At 38.0% G+C, this 12,479-nt stretch overlaps 1 protein-coding gene across 8 annotated transcripts in view; it reads right to left on the reverse strand.

Moving 5' to 3' along the window:
• LOC136247378 (uncharacterized) overlaps positions 1-2,981 on the reverse strand; it is a 28,231-nt gene extending 25,250 nt beyond the window's left edge. For 4 of the 8 annotated variants that reach the window (XR_010697447.1, XM_066039054.1, XM_066039056.1 and 1 more), the window contains exon 1: positions 2,852-2,975. The gene's annotated coding sequence lies outside the window, so the exon portion shown is untranslated. Of the gene's footprint in view, positions 1-2,851 lie in introns of all 8 variants that reach the window. The other 4 variants (XM_066039055.1, XM_066039053.1, XM_066039058.1 and 1 more) reach the window with 3 other exon arrangements.
• Between the last annotated feature and the right edge of the window lie 9,498 nt (positions 2,982-12,479).

Consider the following 12,479-nt stretch of genomic DNA (forward strand, 5'->3'; position numbering starts at 1 on the left):
TACTGACTCACCGGACTTTAGCATGCCAATACATACAGCTAAACAGCCACAGAACATCACAAGTGTGGTTATGTACATTTAGCATACTGAAACAATATTAGCACATATTGCAAGAACTTGGAAAACTATGATACAATGTATTGGCGTTTTCCAAGTTCTTGCGATGCATAAAACACGTTACACTCTAGCATCAAAACATTCAGATTGTGTTACTGGTAATTACTAAATTATTGTGAAGTCTGTTTAGGAGTTATCGTAGATACTATAGAATTATGTAATGTGTATAAAAGTTTGTCATGAAGTATTGTGAAGATGTGAGATGATTGAGGCTGCTTGTAGTCACCAATATGGTGTTGTTTAGAGTATTGTACTCTAGTTAGAGCTGACCTACTGTAGCTATATGTAACGCTGTCTAATCAACATGGAAATAGGGTTTGGTTATGTTAGCAATTGTTTGTTAACCTTGTGTATGACCCGCTGAGTGAAAACAGGCTGTTATCGCAAAAAAAAAAAAAAATTCTGTTTCTCTATAAAATGTATTGAAATAAAAATAAGTGTGCTACATAAATTTTTATGCACGTCTAATCACTTTAACATGTACTGAAACAAGGCTCAAATCAATAAAATCAATATTTCCACACTGTTTATTGGGAGTAAGAAAATATTTGAAGGGGTCAGTGGCAAAAGGGGACAAGTGCCATTTGAAAATTTAGGTGACCACATAGTGGGCATTAAACAGACGTTAGGGACATAATTGAATTATTGTGGTATTTGCTAAAAACTAATCTGATACTTAAATTCTGTTGTTTACTTAGTAACAAGATTATTCACATGGCTCAGACAATTCTAATTTTTAGAAAATGGAAACTTTAAACTGGCACATGCCCCTTTTTTCCGCTAACCCCTTCAATTGTTTTGTGTTCATACAGCACATAGACGTCAATAATGGGCACTTATTTACAATGTGGGAATAAAGTTTATCGTCGTCATTTAATCGTTGAAATGGCCTTCTTCTTTGTCCACATGTTAGACATACATGGAAAACACTAAACCTTGGTCGATGTACCAGGTCATGGTGTACAGATTGAGCTAAACCCCATCTTCATAATCATGAGTTATGATCAATTAAATAAGTGTCTGTATTTTGTTTGCCGTAGTGTTGCAGTATAAATTGATTTTATTGCTGTTCCAAATGTCTAGCGCTATAACTCCAAGACTATTCATCACAAAAAGCTGAAACGTTGGCTATCTACTCCTTTGTTTTTATAGCTAACAGAGAAGTACTAAAATGGAATTTGAGGGATGTGCGAAAACAGCTGGTTTTTAAAGTGTTCAGCGGGTCACATATGGTTGTCTGATGTGATATTCTTGCTAGTGCTCCACCGATAATCGGATCGGTATCGTATCGGAGCCGATATTGGGCTTTTGGTATCAATTGGTATCGGTTATTTAGGTATTCCAATACCGATTAATAGCCACTCACACCAATCGTCATCATCGTAACTATCATCGTAAATGCTATACTAGCAAAACGTGAGGTATAACAGGCTGGAAATAGTGTTGAGCATTATTCTAGCACAAAAGGTGCAGGAATTGCTTTGTTAAACATTGAGTAACTGTTACTTACTTACTATGTTTGATCGAAATACTCTAATAGAACAGTCACTGCACAATAAAATATTCTAATAGAGTATAGTCACATAAGCTAACTTGAGAGGTATGTAAATTGTGTGGCAATTATTGGTATCTGTATTGGTGAAAATTTACTACTAGGTATCGATCGGATCGGTAGGTATTTTTCTGTATCGGTGGAAGCCTAATTCTTGCTGCCGTTACTGTTTACTTACATTCCGCCTGTAATGCTAGAGTGAGGTAGTAGGAAAAGGCGGATATGGTCAGACACGGACGTTTTTAAAATACACTTTTACATTTATACAACAGTTATTTTTCATATCTAATGTTATTCTATGCTGTAGTCTTTGCTTTCAGACACAGAGATCAACTTCGAGTAACGCTTATCTATTTATAAGCATATGTGCAGAGGATAGGCTAGCACGCTACAGAGTACCATACACCATATATTGTTGTACACATGCTATAGAAATCTAATGCACACTCACAGAGATTCAGCTGGCACGCCCCAACTTAGCCTCGCAGGCCAGGACCTTAGTAGGTATAAGCGCCTGTGCCTTATACTGAAAGCTGAGAACTCCTGGATCTGGCCTACGACAGTGGATATCTACAACTATATTAGATTTCTAGAGAACTAATACAGCAGTACATTGTCTATAATACTTGTAGTGTACTAACCAATCCTCCACACATGTGCTTATAAATGGATAAGCTCTATGCGAAGACCGTGTCTGGGGAAGACTACTATACAGAAAGACGTTAGGTACTGTTGTGTAGACGTAAAAGTGTGTTTTGAAGTGTACGTGTGTGCCCATATCCGCTTTTTCCAACTACCCGCTAGGGTGACCAGACCCTGGCTGATACACCTATCAATGTTTAGCCCCCTATCCCTCAGGCGTACATGGAGCTATGATAGTGATTTGACATCCAAATGTCAAATGCCCCATAGGAGGGCAAATCTTGCATGTCCAATTCCCACCACAAACACCAGGTGCAACACAGGGATTTGACATTGTATACATACAGCTATTTACAACTTGACTCTTGGGTGCTTGTCAAATGCCCCATGATTGAGTTACTTTTCGTGTCAATTTCTCTGTAAAGTTCCACCGATGGGGTGGGGAAACACATCGATGGTGTAACCTCAATCCCACCAGATCATAACCACAGCGAGCGCAGACACGAATCTACTGCACACATATAATATGGACGTACGTACCAGTCGTCGTACACTGCAGGGTTGCTTGCCAGAATATCATAGCCCTCCTCGTGGAATTCGCTTGTCTTGCGCCCTTGGTTCCCTGCTAATCTACGATGGTAGCGCAGGGTGGTGCTTAATTAGTAGACCGCAAGATTAGAGGCGCCGGCTCTGAGATTATGTTGTAATGCAAGAAAAGTCTCGAAAAGTTCTCTTGACCGAAGAAGACGCGAACTTGTTAAGGGAGTTCTCGGTGGACACAGGGATGCAGCTACCATCAATGGCGTACGACTTCCCCACAGGTATCCGTGATGTTTGTTTAACGTGCTTGAGATGTGTCTTTGCCAAAGGCAAGCTTGAACGAGCCCCAGTATTGCCCGTGACAGTATTGTTTGGGTAAAATCAAGGCCATAAGTTCCTTCAGGTCGACCCGAAACACTTTCGTGAAGTTGCTACAATTTTTGTTTGTATAAAGCCAGATCAGGTACGCACGGAAATTTCCTGAAGAACACGTGGATCAATATGGAGAATAGAGGGCCCACAAACAAGGTTCAGCACAAAATCAGCAATGTTAAGCCCCACTCCCCTCAATACTACAGGGAGGGTGGGGATTTGACCTGAAAGAAAGCCAAATTGCCCAACCTGGGGATAAATTGCTCTGACTTGTGACACGTGATAAAACCAAAGCTCTTTGTCAAGTTTTTTTCTTATCACAAATTCTTTCTTGTTGCACACCTTGGGGTTGGATAAATGTGCGGAGCTTCTTAGTGCTTCATTCAAATTCCCCACCCTTGGGTACATTTTCAACTTCAAATCCCCGACATTGCCCGTGCTGGAGGGAGTGGGGCTTAACATTGATAGCTGCATAATGGCAATATATATATATATATAATTGCCTAGGCATAGAGAGTGAGTGACAGCTAGACATGCTGCAATGATTAACGAAGAACGGAAAACCACATTTCAACTAATAGTACAAGGGAAAGCCACACAAGGCTGCTCCAAATAAATTCTGTGTTTCCCGTCCTGGACTCAGGCAAATTTGCGTGCGGGTGGGCGTTCCATTTCCATTATAAGATTGGAAACTTTTCAAGCCATTGTTGTCTGGTACAACCATAAAAAGCTGTATAAAAGCATGCTTAAGCTTGTACCTTCCTTTTAAGTTGCAAAAATAACAAACAAATTTGTGGTGACTTGATAGCACTACTGATACGTGAGCCTGACACTGTTACAAGATGAGCCTGTACAGAATACAAGAATAACTGGAAAACAATAGAAGAATACGAACTATTTACAGCAGACAGTAATCAGATGTGGGCGGTGGGTGGGAAACAGAATTTATTAGTAGTTGCATAATGGAGTAAGTATCTAACTGGAATGCATTCAGCTAAACGCTCAGTTTATCAACACCAATCAACACTTCTCTATCACCAGTAGAGAAGTAGCTAGGTGTTATTATTTGATCAAAACTGCCACTGAACTAACCACAGTGATTGTTGTATGCAGGATACTAAAAATTGGGTAACTACTGTTGGCACTGTGTCCCATACAAAACACTAGCACAAATACCACTGTTTGTCACTGTCCAAGGGCTCAGCACACTCCAGCTTTTAAAGTTTATATAGTGAATAGCACCCAATTCAAGAGTTAACCACTGATCCTACCATATGTGCATGTGTGTCTAGCAAGTCTTCTAGACCAGGCTTGTCCCACAATGCTTTCTTTTAGTTATTAAAATGTTTATTGTTATATGATTGCAAGTGCATGTGTACGCACAAATTTTTACTGTTTGAGTAGTTGTAAACAAGACAACAGCTTAATGAGCGATTATTCTTTTAAGTCTTAAATATTTAAATATCTGAATAATTGTTTTAGCACAGCATTATAGGACACCACTTATTTTGAAGGTTGATCTTCAGTGGTGTATAGAAACTACACTAAATAAATCATAAACTACGTGTGTGTTGTGATAGACTTAACCTGTTTTTGATGTTGTTGCCAGGAGACACTGTACCAATGGTTCAAGGATGCCAGCAACTTGCTACCCAACATCCTACCCAACATCCTAGTTGCCCCTGGCAACTGTACAGATTGTTGGAGCAATTGAGGTAAGACAGATAATACGACTAACTATATTACTTTGGTGCCCGGCCCTAGTATGGGTCTAGTGAAATACCTAAATCATTTCTAACTCACAAATTTGGCGGTAGCTAATTAATTCATGCCAATGACGTTCACACGCAAATCACCTTGGCAATGCAATACTTTTTTCCAATTAAAGGGTAATCATCTGCTATAACCAGCAATTATGTGCACTCTGTATTTCACCAGACCCTTAGTATTAGCGAAAGAAGCAACCGACTCCAGACTACAACCGTATATTGTGTAATTACAAAGATTATCAAACAAATTACATGAAAAAAAAACTAGAGTGATGGTTGAAATTAATAGCAGCAGTAAATTTATTGTTAGGTAAACAACACGTGTAGGATGTACATAGCGACCACATTGTTGGGTCAGTCCAGGCCTTGCTGCCCTTCTGAGGGCTGTTCGATCTTGCCTTAATTAAAGCATCTCAGAGTCCCTTGGCCAAGTGATTAGATGGCTTCCATGGGGAGTTTGAGAAGTTGTATAACAGATGGCTCTGTGGTTGTGTCTATGTACATCTGTCTGCATACACACGAGTTAAAGCTTGACAGTTGTCATTGTGACGGTTAGTTGTAATGATTTATACTGTCACACACATGATCAACCGTGCTCTCTGAGTGGGTTTTTTGTGTAAAATATAAATTTTCCCAACTGTACTGTATCTTACAAACACCTGGTGCATGGGAGATAATTATTAGTATGTTATTTCAGTATGTTATTTCACCCCTGTTGAGAAACCCCATATTACAGTGATTACCGTGATTCCTCAATTATCCAGCCATCGACAGTATTTTCTCCAAGGTCTTATGTTCTATTAGAGTAATTGAGCAGGATTGTGTAATGGGCTCAATTATTGAACGCATACAGAGCCATGCAAGGTGCCACTGTGCTTATCTTATTGTGTGAATATTTTTTTGTATTGGGTCAAAAATTATACTTTGTGATATGTAACTTTTCAGTTGGGCATGAAATCGACAATAGTAATTGCATTTTTTATCTACCCATGCTCGCTTTAACACTTTGATCTTCTCCCAGACAAACTTCAATATTATACTATCTTGTGTTCACTGAGTAGGTTTTTTTTTCAAATTATGTGATTAAGCATAAGGAAAAAAATTTTTCAAAGGGACTCTATGGGAATTTTGACAATTGCTTGCTTGCTTACATTTTGGTTATTTACCGTAGCATGAATTAATTAGTAATTGATAAACTACAGAATAATTGTTCAATTACAAAATACTTGAAATACTGTTATAATGTTTGTATAGAACCTGTCTAGTCCTGCTGTCATAGTTGAGACAAAGGTTCTAAAATTTAAACATTCATCTTTAAAATAGACATTCAACAAAATAATGTTATTTCCCCACCAAACATTCATAACCATGGTTACTACAGATATAAACTTACTAATCATGATTTCAGAAAATCCTTTGAATTAAACTTTTATATGCTATGTATCTCAGTGTAGTTCTATGCAGTACGTTCATGCTTATCAATTAAATGTTAGAAACAAGCTATGTATTTGAAATATTTGTTTTTAAACTGGGCACGTGTCTGGTTTACTGTATTTGTTCATGTAAGTTTGTGTGTGTGTGTGTGTGTGTGTGTGTGTGTGTGTGTGTGTGTGTGTGTGTGTGTGTGTGTGTGTGTGTGTGTGTGTGTGTGTGTGTGTGTGTGTGTGTGTGTGTGTGTCTGAAATACGGGGCGTGGTGACTCTTTGTTATATACCTTCCCTTTGGTTAAGATAGTTGGATAAATTATTATTGATTAAAATAGTAATACGCAGTTGGTTAATTCTAAATGAGTTAGCTAGCTACATGACAGCTGGTTTTTAGAAGTAGCACTACATCACTTGTTTAAACTTAGATATATAAAAAGCACATTTCCCCTAATTTGGGCTTGGTCTTAATACGTACGTTGCTAGTTTTGCTTTTAGAGTTGTTAAATTCCTTGATAGGAGAACTTAAAATTGGCCTTTTAGAGAGGTTGCACAGGTGACTAGGCTCCACTGTATTACAGAGCAAACCAATGCCATTAGCTAACTAAGCAGATATTCATTTGAAGTAGCTTAACATTAACATGTATTTTGTGACTGTTTTTATTCCTATAGGATTTATGGAAACAGTCGATTGCCAAATGATCGATGGTGGAAAAGATGTTCAAATCTGTAATGTTGCCTGCTTCACTGCCGGAGGATAGAGATTGATCATTACAAAGTGGATTGTAGTTTATTGGTGGTCTGCGAAAGAGGGATCTAAAGAGGATTTTGCAAAGCAGATACATGATAAACAATGGAAAGTGTGTGATTTGGTGAATATGCTTCATGGCCAGAGATTGTCTGAACAACAAGGTGTGTGTCGTGTCTGTGCGTGTGTGTGTAGTGTGTGTGTGGTGAGTGCGTGTGCGTTTGTGTGCATGTATGTGTGCGTGTCTGCATGTAGTGTAGTGTGTGTGTAGTGTAGTGTAGTGTGTGTGCACGTGTGTGTGTCATGTGTGCGCGTGTGTGTGTGTCGTTTGTGTAGTGTGTGTGAGTGAGTGTGTGTGTAGTGTGCGTGTGTGTGTTTGTGTGTCGTTTGTGTAGTGTGTGTGTGTGTGTGTGTGTGTGTGTGTGTGTGTGTGTGTGTGTGAGTGAGTGAGTGAGTGTGTACGTGTGTGTGTAGTGTGTGTGCGTGTGTGTGTGGTCTATGGATTTTTGTGCTTGTTCCCACATTGCACAAAAATGCTGTCCAACTAACTTTGTATGGCTGCCACTAATCAGTTCATATTGATGAAACATTAAATTATTTTAACAATTTATTATTAACTGAACAAATTACTATCTACACTATGTATTGATGGCACCTTCCACACGAAAAAATTAGACCAACGACACTCAACACTATAAGGAACATCTAGTTGGACTGATCTTTTATGTTAATGTCATGTGAAGTCTACTAGGCTGTAGTACCTGACAGGTAGAGGTGTGGTATCTCTCATTACAAATGTATGAATATTTCATGGTACATCAAACTATTGTTGTCTTTCTTGCTGCGCTATTATTAACCAGGCGCACACCTGGTTTACTGAAATTATTTTCCAAAAAGTGTGTGTTTGTATGTTTGTTTGTATATTTGTTTGTCTTTCCACACCCATGTGAGCAAAAGTTTGTTTGCTAAAAACAACCGTTATGTGATAAATAAAGGCCATATAGAGCCTGTATTAAACTTCTGGGCATTGGTTTAAGATGGTTAATACGTGCCGGTTCGAAATACGGGTGAAACGAGTTTATAATGACGCGATGAAGGCCTTACCCAAAGGGCTCTACTGATGTCAAACAGCTGAAAAACAACACAGCTGGCCTCCTAGGCTACCAGGTATAACGAATTCCTTCAAGTTGAAAAGGGGCGTATCTGTACATACGCAAATGAAAATGAAGAGCAGTTTTGGGGCTTTGCCTGGAGAATTTGCGCAAGAAAATGTTATAGGCGAACTATAAAACAGTTAAGAAGATACTTCTGTGCATTATTAGTGGGCTAAAGTGTTTTGTTTGAGGTATGCCTCCTTAGCAGTGCTTAGCAACGTAATTACAGAATTACAAAATATTTCATCAATTATGAAATGCAACTTCAATTGTGTATGTAGCAACAAAACAAAACCCAATATAAATTACTGTTAATTAATTCCAGTTAGGTTTGTTTGCTGCATGGCGCCTGGTGTTTAGAAGCAGACAACATCAGCTTGTTTTTAAATTTACTATCGGCTGTATAACAATCTGTTGAGAATATGTTGTCGAAGTGGAATATTTTTAAAATTTTAAGATTATCTTGATGTATGGTCTAGCTGCTAGATGGTTTTGTATGAGTTTTTTTCTTTGTTATTTTAGTTGTATTGACTTGTTAACCAAAACCCACAATCAGTTGTAAGATGTACTGGTATATAAGGAACTCAGTAATCTTGACCAATGTTTTAAACAGATGATGAGGTGGATCTGATATAAATAATTTTTGGGAAGACTTTTTGCTATAAGCATCAAGTCTTTGATCTCATTACAAAGTTGATTCTCTTCAGAGATAATTGTGGATAACTTGTATGTGAACCATTGTTGGATGGCTGTAGCTACACTATTAGCATGCTGGATATTACTAAATTATTGACTAAACGTCTTCTAGTATAGCTAAAGGTGTGAACAACCTCCATTGTGTCATTGCTTTTATGATCCCTACTATGTGCCTAGGGGCGTAGTTACAATGTAGGCAGGTGAGACAGTTGCTTTGATACTTGGAAATTGAACTGAGAAACTAAGAGTAAAATTAGACCTTTTTAATGCATTGATAGCTCGCATTAACAAAGCTTATAGCAATTTATGTGTTGTGTAGTTCAACTTATTTTGTACAATAGTAAGAGTCCATCTAGGAACAGCTCTGGCAGGGTTTCTGAGGTTTACAGAAACTGGTCTAGCAAGTTCAAGATACTCTAATAGAGCAGTCACTTTAATAGAACACTCACCCTGATTTATTAGCGGTCAAGCACATTTTAATAATTTTGATGATGTTTGTTCAACCTCACATGGTTTAGCTAACATTCAAAAAGTTCCCTGGAGGAGCCTACCACCCGGCCCCCTTAGTTTTACATGTCATAGATAATAGAGAGCCTATGATGCTAGCTATGTAGTGTGATTGCACTGCCATGGTGTGCCATTTTGTATATAATATGCTATGTCTGTCCTCGGTGCTGCTGTCACAACAGTATTGCTTCAAGATTCAAAATTGTCACACGTAATTTTCAAAAATAATTCTGTGGGAATACCCTGGCCTATCTAACTGGACACACACTAGAGTGCATGCATCATTTCATGGTCCATCATGAACATTGCAAGTTTGATTCACATTTTAAAATTTCAAGCTACTCCCCCTGGTGTCATAGTGTGAGTATATAATCCTTGATTCAGTCATGGGTATAGAGAATAAATGTCCACTAGTATATCTGTAGGTGTAAGCAACCTCCCTTGTTTCACTACTGTGATGTCCTAAGATCCCTAATTGAACTTAAAATTCTTAATTTTTTCTTGTTTAATTTTTGTAACATTGTAAACTGGTGAACTCGCACATACCTCATCATAAGAATGAATGGTGCCTGAGTTAACATTTTCGTCTGAATGCTTGCCGTAACTGTTGATTACTGATTGGAAAGTAAAGTGGCCATTATGCTTTGCTTTCAGCTATGTTCAGCCCGTTACTCAGTGCTACAAATGGAGAACAGTAGAAGAAGCGCCTCTGCAATAAGTCGATTACAAACATAAGGAAGCCATTGTGCTACTGCGAATTGATACCTTGGGCTGTCAGCAAACAATTGGAATGCAAGGGAGGACAAACGTAATTTCATGATGCATGCATTATACGTACTGCAGTACGCCATAAGGTACGTGTCAGGCTGAAGCGACATCAAACAGTAAATAAATCAAGCTCATAATTCTTAGTCATTATCAATGTATGCTTGTCTGAATGCATCGGTTGGTCAGTCAGTCAGTCAGTCAAATTCCACTAAATATGTATTTAAAATTTTGTAGCAACTTTTTGGAAGTATTTTAGTTTGCACTTAAGACACTTTTGGGCTTGATTATACCTAACCAATACTTCCAAGGTGCCATGAAGGTATCGTGAGTCTGGTTTTAGGATGATATTTTTGGACAGAAAAGCCTAAAACATGGACACAAACATGACAACTCTATGACAAATTATAAAGGTGATCAAACATAATATACGAAAACATATGGTGATGGTTAATTAATAGCAGCAGTAAAATTTTATTGTTAGGTAAACAACATCTGTAGGATGTACGTAGCCAGACCATATTGTTGGCTTAGGCCTTCATTATTATCCAAGCCTTGCTGCCGTTCTGAAGACTGTTTAATCTTGCTTGAACACTTCAAAGCTTCTAATCAGTTACTCAAGAATCCCTTGGCCAAGTGATGGCTTGTGTGGGAAAAACAAGTGGTTTTGTGGTCGTGTCTAAATGTACTTCTTCATATGCATCTGCTAAAGCTAAGCGGTTGTCATTGTGAGGGCTAGTTTTAATGATTTACAATGTCACACACACCTCTCTGAGTGGGTTGATTGCATAAAATATAAATTTACCCAGCTGTACTATCTTCCACCCACCTGGTTTCACCCCTGTTGAGAAATCCCAAATCACAATGATCCCTCCATTATCAATGTATAGACAGTATTTTGTCTAAGGTGTGTGTTCTATTAGAATAGTTGAACAGGGCTCTGTATGTAAACAAATGGGCTCAATTATTGAATGCACACAGACCCATTCAAGTGAGTTCGGATAATGGAGGGGCCACTGTACTTATCTCACTGTGTGTGTGTGTGTGTGTGCGCATATTTTTTTGTGTTGGGTCGAAAATTACACTTTGTGTTTTGAACACATAACTTTTCAGTGGACATACAGTAAAACAGTAGTAATTGCACTCACTTTAACACTTTGATCTTCTCCCGCAAAGTTCAATATTATACTTTCTGGTGTTCACTGAGTAGTTTTTTTTTCTTCAAATTTTGGTTAAGCATAAGGAAAAATCTTTTCAAAGGGACTCTATGGGAATTTTAACAATATTGCTTGCTTACTTATATTTTGGTTATTTACCGCAACATGAATTTGTGTGATTAATTAGTAATTGATATACTACAGAATAATTGTTCAATTACAAAATACTTGAAATACTGTTAATTCGCAATATACTGTATGTATGGAACCTGTCTATACCTGCCGTAGGCTGGGACAAAGGTTCTAAAATTTAAACATTCATCTTTAACCCTTAAACCTGCATCATCCAGAAAACTGGATTTTAACTTAGTAAATACGCATGCCTTGCACAAAGCACTGTAACTGCTAAATGGTGAGGCCAAAACTAGTCCTGAAAATAACTTTTCAGTAAGGAAACACTTTACATAAAAAATGGTTGATAACGTGATGGTAGTTGTTCCTATTACCTTGTAACAACTTCCATTGGATTCGCCGTTAAATTCTCTATCAGGCTCATGTAAGTAAATCCACAATCAAAATTAAACACGTGGCAATAATTTTGAAACACAGAGAAGTGCTAGTTTTGCTTTTAGAGTTGGATTAGTGTTTGAATGCATTGATGAGGGAACTTAAAAGTCGTCCTATTTAGAAAGGTTACCTTTCTATACAGGTGGCCGCTAAGACAGGCTCCACTGTATTACAGAGCAAACCAACGCTATTTTGCTTACTGGACAGTAATTTTATTTAAAAGTAGCTTAACATTAACGTGTATTTTGTGACTGTTTCTATTCCTATAGGAAACAGTCAATTTCCAAGCAACCGATGATGGAGAAGATTTTCAAGTCTCCGATGTTACCTGCTTCACTACTGGAGGATAGACACTGATCATTACAAAGAGAATTGTCGTTTATTGGTGGTGTGTGAAAGGAGAGGAATATAAAAGATGATGGAGGGATTTTGTGAAGCAAATAAACAACGGAAGGTGTATGATATGGAA

This window comes from Dysidea avara, chromosome 2 (assembly GCF_963678975.1).
Source record: "Dysidea avara chromosome 2, odDysAvar1.4, whole genome shotgun sequence".
Classification (NCBI taxonomy): domain Eukaryota; kingdom Metazoa; phylum Porifera; class Demospongiae; order Dictyoceratida; family Dysideidae; genus Dysidea; species Dysidea avara.